The sequence below is a fragment of the Anas platyrhynchos genome, chromosome 4 (assembly GCF_047663525.1).
Source record: "Anas platyrhynchos isolate ZD024472 breed Pekin duck chromosome 4, IASCAAS_PekinDuck_T2T, whole genome shotgun sequence".
NCBI classification, from domain to species: Eukaryota; Metazoa; Chordata; class Aves; order Anseriformes; family Anatidae; genus Anas; species Anas platyrhynchos.
The window spans coordinates 20,522,530-20,537,384 of NC_092590.1; the positions used below are offsets into that span (position 1 = coordinate 20,522,530).

General features: G+C 35.0%; 1 long non-coding RNA gene across 1 annotated transcript in view; it reads right to left on the reverse strand.

The window, feature by feature from the left end:
• The window catches only part of LOC106018841 (uncharacterized), a 39,472-nt gene extending 26,280 nt beyond the window's left edge, over positions 1–13,192 (reverse strand). Inside the window, exon 1 of the long non-coding RNA XR_003497060.3 lies at positions 13,062–13,192. This is a non-coding gene — a long non-coding RNA (uncharacterized lncRNA). The remainder of the gene's footprint in view (positions 1–13,061) is intronic.
• Between the last annotated feature and the right edge of the window lie 1,663 nt (positions 13,193–14,855).

Sequence of the window (14,855 nt, forward strand, 5' to 3'; positions counted from 1 at the left end):
ATATATTGCTGAACTAAATAACAATTAATAGCCAGAGGAAAATTTTGAAAACCATCTCATACAAAAAGTTTCTAGGATTATTTCTTTCAAAAGAACTTCATGAACCATAAGTTACCTTTAGAACAAGGTTATAGAGTTAATGGCACAATTAAGTCTTTAGAAGCTATGGAATAGAACGTGAAATGTCTCTCAGATTTTATTATAGAGAACATACATAACAGTCTTTATTGGCAGTGCTGCTGATTTTTTTTTCTCTCTCATTCTGCATTAGTAACAAAAATTTCTCTCTGCTTTCTCCAACCCACATATGCCCCTTTGCCCCCAGTGACTTGCAGTTGCTTTTTAAAGCACTTCTTCTCAGCTCCTTGAAAGCCTTTTTCCCTAGCTCATTTCTCTGGTGCAGATGTGAATGAAAATGAAGCATTTTATAATTTGGCTTTTTAGCTGACAGTTAGCTCCAATAAGCAGACAATCTCAGCAACATTAAAAAAGTAGAAAGAGTGAAATTAAGAGATGTGAATATTGTGCTGTAGCATGGATATCCTTGTACTCTGAGTTGAATTGTACTGCAATGTCTTGCTATTGTACTGTATGAACTCCCTAAACAGTGTCTTCCCTCTGTGTTATCATTTACATACTACAACATCAGAAAGAAGTTGGGGGGAGGTTGTGTACACACCTTATATCTAATAAGGAGTTGACCAAATAAGAGAAGCTAGAAGTAATAAAATCACAGATCAAGACAATATGGCAACAGAGGAAACCAGAGCAATACAAACTGTTTTGACTTAGAAGACTGATGGACAATGCCATATGTAGAACTGGGAGAAAATGGAATTTCAAAACTCTAGGGAAAACACACGAACAATTGGTAGGTAATATGACAAAGCATTGCAAGTCAGCTACCACAACAGCACTTTACAGAGAGATGAAATGCAAAGAAAATCTGAAGCATTACCTCTATAGAGGATAAAACATGGGTGTCAAAACTTCCTGTTTCTGCTGCTGTGGATACATAAGAAGTGGATACATGCTCCATTTTATCTAGGAAAGTATGGGAGCTTGGTGGGCAGAGAAATGTTCTAACTCTTGACTTAAGCCCAAAGATCATAGTGACACCTACATGAAGAGGGAAAGATTGGTGGCAGGCTGTCTGGGACAGAAGACAATTAACCTGATTTTCATATCAATTTAGATAGTCAGAATGAAGCAAAGCCAACAGGTAAAAAATTCCCCCTTGATATTTCTGTTTTTATCATTTTATTACTGACTAACACATAGGAAAACATTTCCCTTTCTACTCATCCGCATAAAAGTTGTATAAATTGTGAATGTAATAGAGGCTTCTGAAGTTATTATACAGGATTGAGTTTATCAAGGAATTTTCTCAGACTGTTAACAACTTGTCCTTCCTTAGAAATAGGAAGGACATGTACCTTACCAGAGCATTGTCTGTGCTTCTTTTAATTGCTTGCTAAGGGCATTATTTTTTGAACTTCCTTTAATATTTGTTGGCTGGGACTTCAAGGAAAGCAATGATGTCCACCATTCCCTTAAGGCATAAATGAAACCTATTAGAACCAAAGAAAATGGGTCACTCTTTCTTCAGTATGAGCCAAATTCCCTGCTGGTGCAAATGGCCTTTTGTTCCATTTAAAGGTTGGATTAAAAGAACTTTTTGGAAAGGAATCTTTAGTTTTTATAATTTTGTATTCAATGCTGAATTATGAAAATAAATATTTTATTTTTTTTCCCCTCAAAATCTTTCTAGTTACATATGCAACTTGATTTCATAGCTTTAGGTATAAGACAAATGAGAACATTGTTATGTCTGGCTTAACAATAATGTCTACATACATATTTTGGGGAGATAATTAACTTTACCAATAACAAGTGAGTCTACTGGCACATCATGAATCTCAGCAGTTAGGCAGAGATTTTGTGCATCAGTCTAAAGAGCTGAGCCATTTAAGTTCCACTGAAGTTACAGGTTAGCTGATTAAATGCTGATTTGGCTCTAGGCCCTGACTCCTAATATCACAGTGGAAAGCCAATTTTCTGTCAGCTCTGCATCACCATGTTTCCATTAAAATCAATGCATCAAGTAATACACTTCAGTTTAGTAGTGAGCCAGGCCATATTTTTTTTTAAAAAAAAGGGGTTGAGTGAAAGACATTCTAATTCATTATACATGTGTAGGGGCTGCTTTTACACTGTTGATGAGTACAACCCCCTGTTCTCTTCCATACTTCAAAATATCTTCCCTCTTTTTCTTCCTTTAACAAGTCAATTTTTCACAAACAGCTGATGCAACTTCTTTTCACTATTAGGGAGTAATCCATCAGCACCTGTGTCAAGTTAAACAGTGGGCTAAATACAAGTATAAATCTTTGCGGTATTGGAGTTTTCTTGCTATGTGTCATGTAAATGTATTTAGAACATCTGATGGTCCTTGATCTGTGGGCATCTTCTCATCAGCTTTCCTGGGAGCATTACACGTAAATCAGTCTCTCTCTGCTACTGCTGCCCTAGTTGTCTAAAAGTATAACAAGAATGAGCAAACCATTATTTTGAGTCCTCAAGCTTTGAGTTAAAACACTATGAAAATTTTGTCATGATATGTTGTTGAAAATAAAAATCACTTTAAACTTATTTCAGCTGTATCTGTACTTTCCTAAACACAGAGCAAAATACACAGAAGAATGCATTGAACTGAAACAGACCTATTCCAGCATGCTAAAAGGCAAGAAAAAGGGAAAATAAAAACTTGGAAGTCTGTCTGAAATTCAATTCACACATAAAAGTATAAAATATTTAATCTAGAGTAATGGTCATTTGTTTGTTTATTTGGGGGATTTTTAATGATCAGTATTGGATACATCCCAGAAAACAAATGTCAATACATACAGTTGTATCATCTGTCATAAAACAGCTGGGCAGAGATTTCTGAAAAGGATCTAGATCGAGAGCTGATACCAAAGTAAATCAAATTTTATCCTACAGAGTTTTTATTTCATTAAGAAATTTTTGCCTGGCCTTGCAAATAAATCTACAGTTGATTTGAACAATTAATAAATATACTGTGTCACCTGTACAATTATCTGACAAACAACCTGCCTCTGGGTCCTTCCTTGAACTCTACAGAAGGCAACCAACAAATAACAATTTATCTCCTCTCTCTCCACTGGCTAGGAGAACCTTAGGAGAACCTTAGGAGAATTTGACAAAAGCCCTTGTATATATTTTTTAAAAAAAGGTATAATAATAATTTAATGTATGTAATTAAAGTATAAGCTTTTTTTTTTTTTTTTTTTTAATTTAAAATGTTGAGAAAATGGTTAATTTTTCAGGTTGATGGCTAAAACTTTCAACATAGGATACATAATAATTGCACAGAAGTGCTATATAATATATACATTATATAAAGTAAAATGTAGATTTGTTTGGAAATCTAAACCAAATACAGAGGACTTGATTTCTAAATCTCACTGACTATCCTAAACATACATCAGGGCTTTACTTTGGTGGAATGAAGAGGAAAGGAATTAAAGATGAGGGGTTATGAAAGTACAGCAATACTGTGTGCAAGAACAATGCTGTCATAAAGCAATGTTCAAAGCAAAACCTGAGAATGCATCCTGCATAGAAAGGTTCCTAAAGAATTCAGCATGGAGAGTGGCATAAATTAGAAAGGAATTCTATTTAAATACATGTATGCATTTCTTTACAGAAGTACAAAGTGCATGGGTGTCGAATAGTAGAAAGAGACAAAACAAATACATGCCATTTTTTCTACAAAGGGAAAAAATATAGTGTCTACATTTATCAGTATATATTCACAGAAAATCACAGAATCATAGAACACCTTGGGTTGGACGGGACCTTGAAGATCATCTAGTTCCAGCCCCCCCTGACATGGGCAAGGATGCTGCCCACTAGATCAGGTTGCCCAGAGCCTCAGCCAGATCTGGTCTTGCACACCTCCAGGCATGGGGCATCCACAACTACTCTGGGCAACCTATTCCAGTGCCTCCTCCCTCCCTCCCCCCCCAGTGAATAATTTCTTCCTAACATCTCATCTAAATCTCCCCTTTTTTAGTTTAAAACACCCCCAACCCCCCTTGTCCTATCATTATCTGACCAAGCAAAAATTTGCTCGTCTTTTTTATAAGCCCTATTGAAAAGCTGCAATGAGGTCACCCTGGAGACTTTTCTTCAGGCTGAAAATCCCCAGCTCTCTTTACCTTTCTTCATCAGAGAGGTGCTCCAACCCTGTGATAAAACCACTTTTAGCAGATGATGGAATTTATGAGTAGAGGATAGTTTTATTTAGCAGAGGATGGATGTTGACTAAACTGTTACTAAGCTATTACAGCAGACTTCCAGAGTTACCAAATACCAAGGTCTCCCTCCATTTGGCCTTTTCCCTTGCAAAAAGATAGTATACATTCATATGGGCATTCAGACCAAGTTACCAGCACCTTTAAATCCTAAAGAAATGGCCATAAAATTTGCCCAATAAAGCTGACATGTCCTGGATATGTCAAATTGTCTTGGTATATATCATTACAGACATGCTTATGTATTGTTTTTATTTATTTATTTATTTATTTGGAATCCTTTGTTAAATATGACAGTCGAGTCACACTATGATAATATTGACATTTCCATGTTTTATTTTTGCAGTAAGTTATTTATGAGGCAGGTCATAGGACAGACAGGAGGAGAAAAACAGTCTGCTGAATTTCTTCAATGCAAGACTTATTAGGAATAAAAAGGGAAGAGTTTATTCTCCAAAAATATTATGAATTAGTTGGTATTCCAAAATCTTTGTGCAATAATATGTAAGTCTGAATGACAGAGTTTCTTTAAGAAAGACAGATGGGAGAAAATACAAATATTTGCCTTTTATGTCAAGAATTTTTTTTTTAAATGCTGAAACGAAGAGGGAATTAGACTTTTTAAAACATTTGAGTCATAATACAAAAAAATAGAAAATGTAGACTAGTGGGTATCTAGAACAGTCAAACGAGGAGACACCTATGAATAGGTGGCTAACACAGCTAATAAAATAAGAAAGAAGTATCATAGCTTACAGGAAAAAAATCACCACCACATATAAGAATGTGGGCTATCACAAGGATATAATTGTAGCCAGGACAGATTATTCAAGAAAAACTAATGTCAAATCAATGTAATTAATTTTATATCATGGGGAACAGGCACTGGCAATCAAAATGATATTTTTCATATTGAAAAAAGGAGTTAAGAAAAAAAAATAAACAAAAATAAACATTAAAACTATGTGCAATGCCTACTCTTAGGAGCTTAACTGTAGAAATACAGAATGGAGGAGAACTTACTGTGCATCTAGAAGAGAACTTGTTGTGCATCTAAATCTTTAAAATGATTTAAGGTTTTACATAAGCCTGGGAATGTCAAAAATTTCATGAAATACACACATCATCCTGCTAACCCAAACGATACATGAAAGAATCCCTTTCTTTGTTCAAAACTGGATGAGCCTTGGTTGCAATGCTTTGCCAAGTTTTGAGCTGTCAGCTCAGAAAAAAAAATATGAATCTCTTCAATGAAGTTCAGAAGAGAGCCACGAGAGTCATCAGACATCATAACTCAAAAGAGAATTGGACTGGTTAAAGCCTGTCCAGCTTTGAGAGAAAAGGTAGAACAATCAATGGTCTCAAAGTATATAGTAGACATCAAAGAGAAAAGAAAAAAAAAAGTTTTTTTCTCTTTTACAAGATAGAAAAAGAAGTATACTGCAGCATGATCAAGATTTGATTTCAAGGCAGACTGCATAAAGAAAGAAAAGGACAGCAAGACATAGAATAAATTGTCTGGAAGTCCTCATCTTTACAGGTTTCCAGCAGTAAGGCAGATGAATATCTGCCAGAAGGAAAATAAGTACACCTAGAAAAGTGGACTAGCAGTTCCCTTCTATTCCATTTTTGCTTGACATTGTTTTACCAAATCTAAATCTACCTCTTACACCTTGACTGGTAATGAAGCAATTAAAAGATCACTGAGGTTCTACCTCTGCTCTAAGTGTAGAGTATTGACATAGCATGCCATTTGCTGGGAACATTGCTTAATAAGATGAAGGTTTGTTCATGTTCAATATAATTAGAACAAGATTTTGGTTTTCATTCTACTAAAATGTAGAAACTATTTATTTGCTTTCAGTGGGAATTAGGAGCATAACCAAATAGCTGAAAAACATTCATCTTTTCTAATACTCTATCTATGCTTTTATCTAATTTCTGCTGTTTGCCTTTTCCAGCATTCCAGATTTTCTACATCCTCTATCACAAACAAACAAATAAATAAAATCTAGCATTAAAAACATTTATCCCCACAAATAACAAATCTAACAAAAGGGGAGTTCCAGATGTCTAGTCAAGTATGTGTTTATGACTGATACTTTATATCACTATATAACTTCTAATTTTCCAACATTAACACTCTGAAAGATATAGGACTATATAAAGATAAAAGAGAAAGATATTGAGACAGTTTTGTATATCTATTCCTGCTTTTAGAAAGATGATCATGCATTTCTGTTGACACTTTCAGAAATTTGTGATTGGAAATGACACTGGAAATCATGCACCAGAATAGTCACATGTTCCCAAAGTGAAGTTTGGCTGTCTATATCTGTGCCTTTGGCGCAGCTATTTTGAAATTAGTGGTGTTATTTCTTCCTAAAACTGATCTAACACTGCAGAGTCAGAAACACACACCAAAAAAATAAAAATAAATAAATAAAATAAATAAATAAATTTTAAAAAAAGGATTTCTCACTAAACTGCAACTCCCAGAACAGCTTAAGTTCCAACAATTCTGATTATTCAGTATTCTTCAGCAAGGGTTGTTTTGGATAAGGACAATCATATCTGCATGATATATTATTGCACTATTAAGTAGATATGAAGCACCCAACACTGGCCATTGCTAGAACAGGATATGGAAATCACTGAACCATTATTCTGTTCTGGAACAACATTTCTTAGGTGCCCAAGCTCTTGAGCACCTAACCTTCAGCAAACACATGAATACCTAACAAAAAACTCATGAATAAATGTTTAGAGAAGTGGTATAGAAGAAATTTGACAATTTTGGTGACAAACAACACATAACACGTTTATAAACAAAAACTTCAATACAAGCTGTTATTATAAAGACTGTCTTCTTGATGATTTTTAAAGTGTTTTTGCTTATTTACATATACCAAAAGAACCAAAAACTATGTTGTGGTAAATTCTGCAGTGCTACAGAGGTGATCCCACTCTTAATGTGAGATTATCAGAAAGCCCAATTTCTCCTCTTAATTCTATCTCTGCATTAATTTGATGCCCTTCTGTGGTCACGACAGCTTCTGATTTGTTGTATAAATGATCTCATACTTTTGTGATATTCTGTTAAAAATGTAGTAGTGTCATTGCTAATGGTCAGCTCCTGAAAACAATAATAGATCTTATTTATTAGATAAGCTTTACTAGTGAATTTTTGTTTAGAGTAGCAACTGTGAGTAGCAGAAGTGAGAAGAGAGCATTTTCATATTAAAATAATTATCCCCCAAAAGCAAAACCTATTCCCACTAGCAAAGCTTTCCAATATTGTTACCTTATTTTAATCTAACATATAATTTTAGAATTAATATTCTAAATAAATCTTTATGTCGGTTCAGAATTCATGTAGAAAAATAGAGATGTTCAGTTGCCAGAGTAATTTCTGGGTGTTTTTCCTCTTTCTATTTCTGAAAGTTTGATTAGCCTATAGCCCCTGCAAGGCTGCTCTCAATGAGTTGTTATTCCAGTCTGTACTCACGTCTGGGATTGCCCCAACCCAGGTGCAGAACCTTGCCCTTGGACTTGTTGAACATCATTAGGTTCATGTGGGCCCACTTCTTGAGCTTAGCCAAGTCTTTTTGGATGGCTTCCCTTCCTTCTGTTGTATCGATTGCACCACTCACCTTGGTGTCATCTGCAAACTTGCATGATCTTCCCAAGCACAGAGGTGAAGCTCATCTGTCCGTAGTTCCCCAGGTCTTCCTTTTTACCCTAACTAAAAATGTGAATTATGTTTCCAGTCATCAGGTACTTCACCAGACTGCCATGACTTTTCAAATATGATGGAGAATGGCATGGCAACTACATCAGCCTGTTCCCTCAGGACCCTGGGATGCATGTAATGAGGTGCTATAGACTTGTATCTGTTCAGTTTCATCAGGTGGTTTTGAACCTGCTCTATGCTTACAGTGGGGGAGACTTTGCTCCTGACTGCCAGTGACTGAGGCAAAGTTGTTGAGTACTACAATTCTTGATTGAGTAGAATTGATGAGTACTTCATTCTTGACTGATGGAAACAAACTTTAACTTATGGTACAAATTGGCCAAATATCCTGGGATGTACTAAATCAAGGGAAAGAAAATATACTTTCTCACTTAATCCATAGGTTCACTAAGTGTATTTTGGCTGAAGCAGAGGGTTTTGCCAAATGAATGAATCTTATCTGTAAGTACCACAACCAACCTAACTTAGCTGCAATTTGTTCCCAAATTCAGATGAATATTCATAGCATTGGCTCCCTTTATTAGTATAAGAAAAATACACTCTCTAGATAGTTCAATATTTACTTCATTTTGTCATGAAAAAAGAAAAAAATTGGATCTGTGGCAGACATAAATTGCAACTTCAGAATAAGATTCTGTTCCCTGAAGCTTTTAAAAGGTACTGTACAGAAACAGCTTTACTCCAGAAGTCAAATACTTGCTTCAAAGTCCATTCTTGCTCTTTTTCCGTTAATGAATCTTAGCAACTACTTAAATCTTGCAAGGAAAATGCAATTTTGTACTTTTTTTTTTTTTTAGGCTGTCTTCTGTACATATAGAATTGATGATATCTGAAGCAGAAAGAATGATAGACATCGCACAGAAAAAAAATTTTGCTTACTATCTTTCACTTGCCTCTAGCCACAGGAACTGTAGCTTAAAAATAGTTTCAGAATACTTGTGTTTAATTTTTATACTTAGATTTTGTAAATGTTCTGAAATGTTTGGCAAATTGATTTAAAGTTCCCACGTGATCTCAGATTATTTTTTCTAAGCTCTCTTTTTCCAGGGGAATTGAAGGTGAGAGGAATAGATGAGTTATTCTTCAAATTAAATTCCACTTTCAAATGAAGTTTCCAATTTAAAAAGTTTCAAATGAATATACAGTTCTGCTGTTAAATCCTTATATTTAGCTGACATATATTCTTCATGAAATGAAATCAATGGGACAAATATCAAGACCATATAGTTTTGTTATAGAATTTGTCATCCAGTTCTATTGTACGGATTCTTACTACAAGTTAACAGTTATCTATTTACTAGTCAGACACATGTAAAAGAAAAAAAGAACAATTAAAGAAAGAAAGAAAAATGAATCTTGAAACTAGTAAAATAATAATGCTATCTATCCAAGGATTTTATCAGCATTTCTTTCTTATTTTTTCCATTACTGTTCCTAAACAGTTTCAAATTTGATTCATGGATTTCCACATGGGTACACATTTGGTCTTGTATAAAGCCTTATTAAAGTCAATAGATGTCCCTGGGCATACTAGATTCTGTCCACATCAAGCTCCTTTTTGGATTAGTTTCTTGCAGCAAATACCAGTACTTTCAACTTCGTATGCCTAAAGCAAGTCATTTATATAGAAGTGGCACAATTTCCAGAAGGACTGACAAACCAACACAATCAGGAAAGTTGATGTGAACAGCAAATGATTTTGAAAAAAAAAAAAGTGGGCATTATATATCTCTACAACCATAGTGCAAACAAAATTGGAGTGCTGCATCTCGTTCTGACGAGATTTTGAAAGGGATATTGACAGAGAAGAGAGATCAGAGAACCCCCAAATAACTGAGGAACATATACAAGGAAAAGAAATAATTAAGGAGTCAAGTCCATTTAGTTAATCAAAAAAGAAGACTGAGATTATGTAATTAAAACATTGGAACTCCTCCAAGAAAATTTAATATCAACCTTTCTAAAAATAGAAAAATAATATTTTAATTGAAATACACGTAAATATTTTTAAATGTCTGGATACTAAATCCATGCAATTTTACATTTAAAATAAAGGCACAGACATGTCATTAGGAGAGCTACCAGCCCTCAATATAAATTACTGAGGGAAACAGCAATTCTCCATTTCTTGACTTAAAGATTGACTGATTTTCTTTAAAATATATTTCAGCCAAACAGAAATGTGGCAGTTTAAGAAAAAATGTAATTGGAAGGAAATGTGTAGTATATGGATATATCATCAGATTAGGTGGACATTTCCACCCTTTAGGGTTTACAGATTTATGAAAAGCTCTCAGTAGAAAATCACAGCCTTTTATGTCAGGCATTATATGCCAAATTTTGAAAATTTGCTCTTTAGGTAGAATAAAGTGTGAGAAGATATATCTGGTATACACTTCAGAAGAAAAGAGTGGAATAACATTTGGGATATTAAAAAATAACTAAATTTTAGCAGTAGTTCAAATACATAATTAGTATCAAGGTCCTAAACAGAGCTCTTTCTCTTAATGTCTTCTTTTTAAATTTGAAATATATTTTAAAAGAACAAAAAAAAATTATATATATATAATATATATAATAATATATAATATATATATCATAATATATATAATTATATTATATATAATAGTGTATAATATAATATATAATAATTATATATAGTAATATATAATATATATATATATATATATATATATACACATATATATATATATATATATGTATATATATATATATATATATATATATATATATATGTGATGAGGTTTTGATATACAAACTGAATGCCATGAAAGGTTTTTAGGTGACAAGCATGGTGAGCAAATTTGGCATTTATTCCCCCACTGTATGCGTAGACACATTAAACCTCCCTGTAAAAAGTTGGCCTCAGGGCTATCTCAGAGGGACCACCCCTATTGGAGAAAGCCTATTTCAGTATATGAGGCAAGGTCTATGGAGAGAGGTAATACTTTTATTAGACCAGCTTAGGCTTGGAGTGATTTCAACTATCCATGGAGACTGCCAACAAGGGAGTCAATTAATGCCTGTTGTGATGATGGCTTCTGCAGAGTGAACAACCAACTGATCACTACTGTACACTTCTCAGGTCTCCTTCCCTTCCTGCCCTCTTGTTCCCAGTGGTAAACTTCAGGATGATTAAATTAATGGTCATACAGCTTAAGTGCCTTCTGCAATGCACTACAGAGCAAAGTTAAGTCCCCTGTGGACTGCATGCAATTGAAATCCCAGGATAGAAACAGCCAGATATTCAGCTTCTATTTGTTTAGAAACTATACAGCAGTTTCAGTATTTAATTGTAGCTGCAGATAGTCTGACAGATGCTTATTATTCATGCCAGGCAGACACAGTGGGCTCAGTATTGCTAGCGAAATGGGTGCTAATATGAGCAGGAAGAAAAACAGACATTTTTAGAAGTTTGTCAGATTTAATAATCAGCTATTACTGTTCATATTAAATGAAATGTTTTCTGTTCAATCAACATTGACATTAAAAGTAGTTTGTTTGCTTCTGTTTGCTACTGCATTTCCTGCTTCTTTTAAAACCTTTTATTTTACTGAAGACATTATTTTGATTTCTCGAGCAACAGAGAGATGAAAGAAAGTCCTAATTCTCCGGTTCTTGTTGAAGCCATTCTGTCTAAGCATGAAAAGGAAGCTTAGACAAACTTTTGCCAGTGTAGATTCACTGACGTCAGCAAGGCTTACACCTAGAGCTACTCTTGCCTGATAAATGTGCACAGTACAAGTGAATTGGAAAACATTAACTTAGCTGAAAAAAGTGGCTGTGAGGCCATCTCAGATGGAATATGTTATCTGTTCCTTTGTAATGATTCTGCTCCTAGGCACTGCAGAGGAAGAAACTTGCCTACAAACCCATGAATGGAAAGTAACTATTCGGTCACCTTGTTAAAGGGCTTTCTCCCAGATTTATTGTACTATAGTGTGTATTCCCCAACCAAGTAAGAAGGACCAATGAGCTTTCTGCTCTGACATCAGGACTGATTCACCTGCTTGCGCTCTTCCAGCTGCGAGGAATTAATACCTCTAGATATGAAAACTGCACACACCTTACAGCTATGGACAGAGACCCATTTGCTTAATTTCTCCAAAGCTTTGGAAAGTCAAGATAGCAGGTGCTGCTACAAAAGGGTAAAGGGGGAGAAACTCAGTGGAGAGATGATGTCTGCTGACTCAGGAGAAAATTGATTAGAAGACATGCAAAATCCAAGAATAATACTTTTCATCCAGAAATTTATAGGCTGAGACATTGCCACCTTTCCCTATCTTTATGCTTGGCAAAAGAAGGGATGTAAATTCATCTCTCTTAACTTCCTCCATGTCTCTCCAGCCCTCTTGTTCCATTCCCTTTAGCCCTTCTGTTCCCAGAGCAGTTAAATAGGCTCATGACTTCTACTTGACTTCTACTGAAGACTTAATTAACTGTGCCTGCATTACTAGGAAAGGGGACCCTGGGAGAAGAAAAGGGATCAGAGAGAAAAAAATTGGAAATATTTCATATAATTAAGGCCAGGATAGGCAGAAGGTTGGCAGAGTGAAGGATGGATTATTAAACATAGAATTACACCGTTGCTGTTGGACCTAGTTCACAAATGCAGAGCTAAATATTTCCCACTGTAATGGAGATTGGTGGTGTGGTATGACTCATCATTTTTCACAAGTTTACTTTTGAGATTGTATTCCACAAAGAGTAGGAGGATAATATTTTCCTGGAGGTCAGAATACTTACTGACCTGCTGATGCTGCTTTCAGGAATTCCCATCTGCTTTTTGTCATCATTTCATTCCTCCTATGGGACACACTCTCTGATAGGTAGGCCCCCTTCTTATTTATAAATTTATAAACATGACCTATTTATATAGTCATCCCTATGAATGCTACCTTCACACTTCCCTGATTTCTGTACAGAAGAAAGAGAATAAAACTCACCTTTACTCTTGTCTTTAGTCACATCGTTTTAGGAGAAAACAAAGATCACTACAGAATGTAATTATTTTTCCACAACACCCTCCTTAAAGAAGTAAAAAGAAATAACATTAGTTGTGATTGTAATAAATAAATAAATAAATAAAATACAAATATTATTATTATATATATATATATATTTAAAAAAGATAAAAACCCTACAAAACAACAGTATGATACAGCAGTTTTGTTTTTTTTTTCTGTAGAAAAAAATAAGCCTAGATATTCTTTGAACTCAAAACATAATTAAAATCTACATGGTGACATTTTATTTTTTAATTGCTTTAGATTAAAGAACGTGCTGAGTATCAATGTCATAGAAGTCAAAAGTCCCTTTCTCTCCTCACACCTCATCCCACACATCCACAGTTTTGGAGATCCACAGACCTTGCAAAGCTCTATTCAAAACAGACAATGGGTTTCTTTGTCAGAAGGCGTAATTTAACCTCATGGGGGAAAAGTGTTTTTTTTTTTTTTTTTCTTATATCAGTAGTTCTTGAGGTAGAGAACTTGCATGATGTGGGTGGTTCATTGAGGCACAGAGCATGCCACTATCCTCAACAATTTTGTGCCTTCAAGAGCAGCCACCCACAGGACATCAGCTTATGCAGGTACATGATGCTGCTGTTCTGCTCTCAAGAGAAAAGCACAAACCGGTTTGAAGAGCTCCCTGGGGGAGAGACACAGACAGATGGATAAGGGCCACAGCTGAATCTCAGTGACAACAAGCTCCAGCATCACATCATCCTTCACTGCGTCATTAATTAACTGCATAGCTCTTCAGTTCTGTAAAAATTTTCTTTGGTATAAATTTGATCTAGTATGTCTATCGTTTCTTCACAAAACAAACAAACAAACAAACAAACAAACAAACAAAAAGAAACAACAACAACAAAAAAAAAACAGGCAAAAAGAGGAGGTAATGATGGTAATTGATTGTAAGATTGTAAATATCTGCAGTACTTCCTAAATGTCATAGAATCATAGAATCATAGAATCATAGAATATCCTGAGTTGGAAGGGACCCTTAAGGATCATCAAGTCCAACTCTTGACACCGCACAGGTCTACCCAAGTTCAGACCATGTGACTAAGTGCACAGTCCAATCTCTTCTTAAATTCAGACAGGCTCGGTGCAGTGACCACTTCCCTGGGGAGCCTGTTCCAGTGTGCAACCACTCTCTCTGTGAAGAACCCCTTCCTGATGTCCAGCCTAAACTTCCCCTGCCTCAGCTTAACTCCAATGTCAGATTCAATGTCTTTGTTTGAATCTGAAAAGAAGCATAGATAAGGGGAAATTTTACCGTTCCTCCTGGTTTTGCAGATAAAGCATGTTTTGCCTAAATTGTGACTAGAGAATTCCAGAATATAACGCAGTACTTATAACATTTCTTGATGTGGACTTATTGAAGACTTAATTGAATATTGAAAAAACTTTCTTCTAACAGCCAAAATAATTAAAACAGGAAGGATTTAAACACTTGAAAAAAACACTAACAATTCTCATAGAAGGACCAGCAGTAACTAAGCTCACTAAGAAAGACAGATTTTCAATTTCCTTCTGTTAGGGGATATTCTACAGATTATGTGCTTCACTGTCTCCATTAGAATTTTCTTCTCCCTATATTAAAGTCCTTCATCAATCAGAAGGTGTTTGAGAGCACACTTCTTTATCCCCCAGTGGAACAACCAGAAAAGAGAAAAATTCCATTCAGGTGAGGAATTAACTTCCTCCTGTGGGAAAAAATATGGGCTCAGA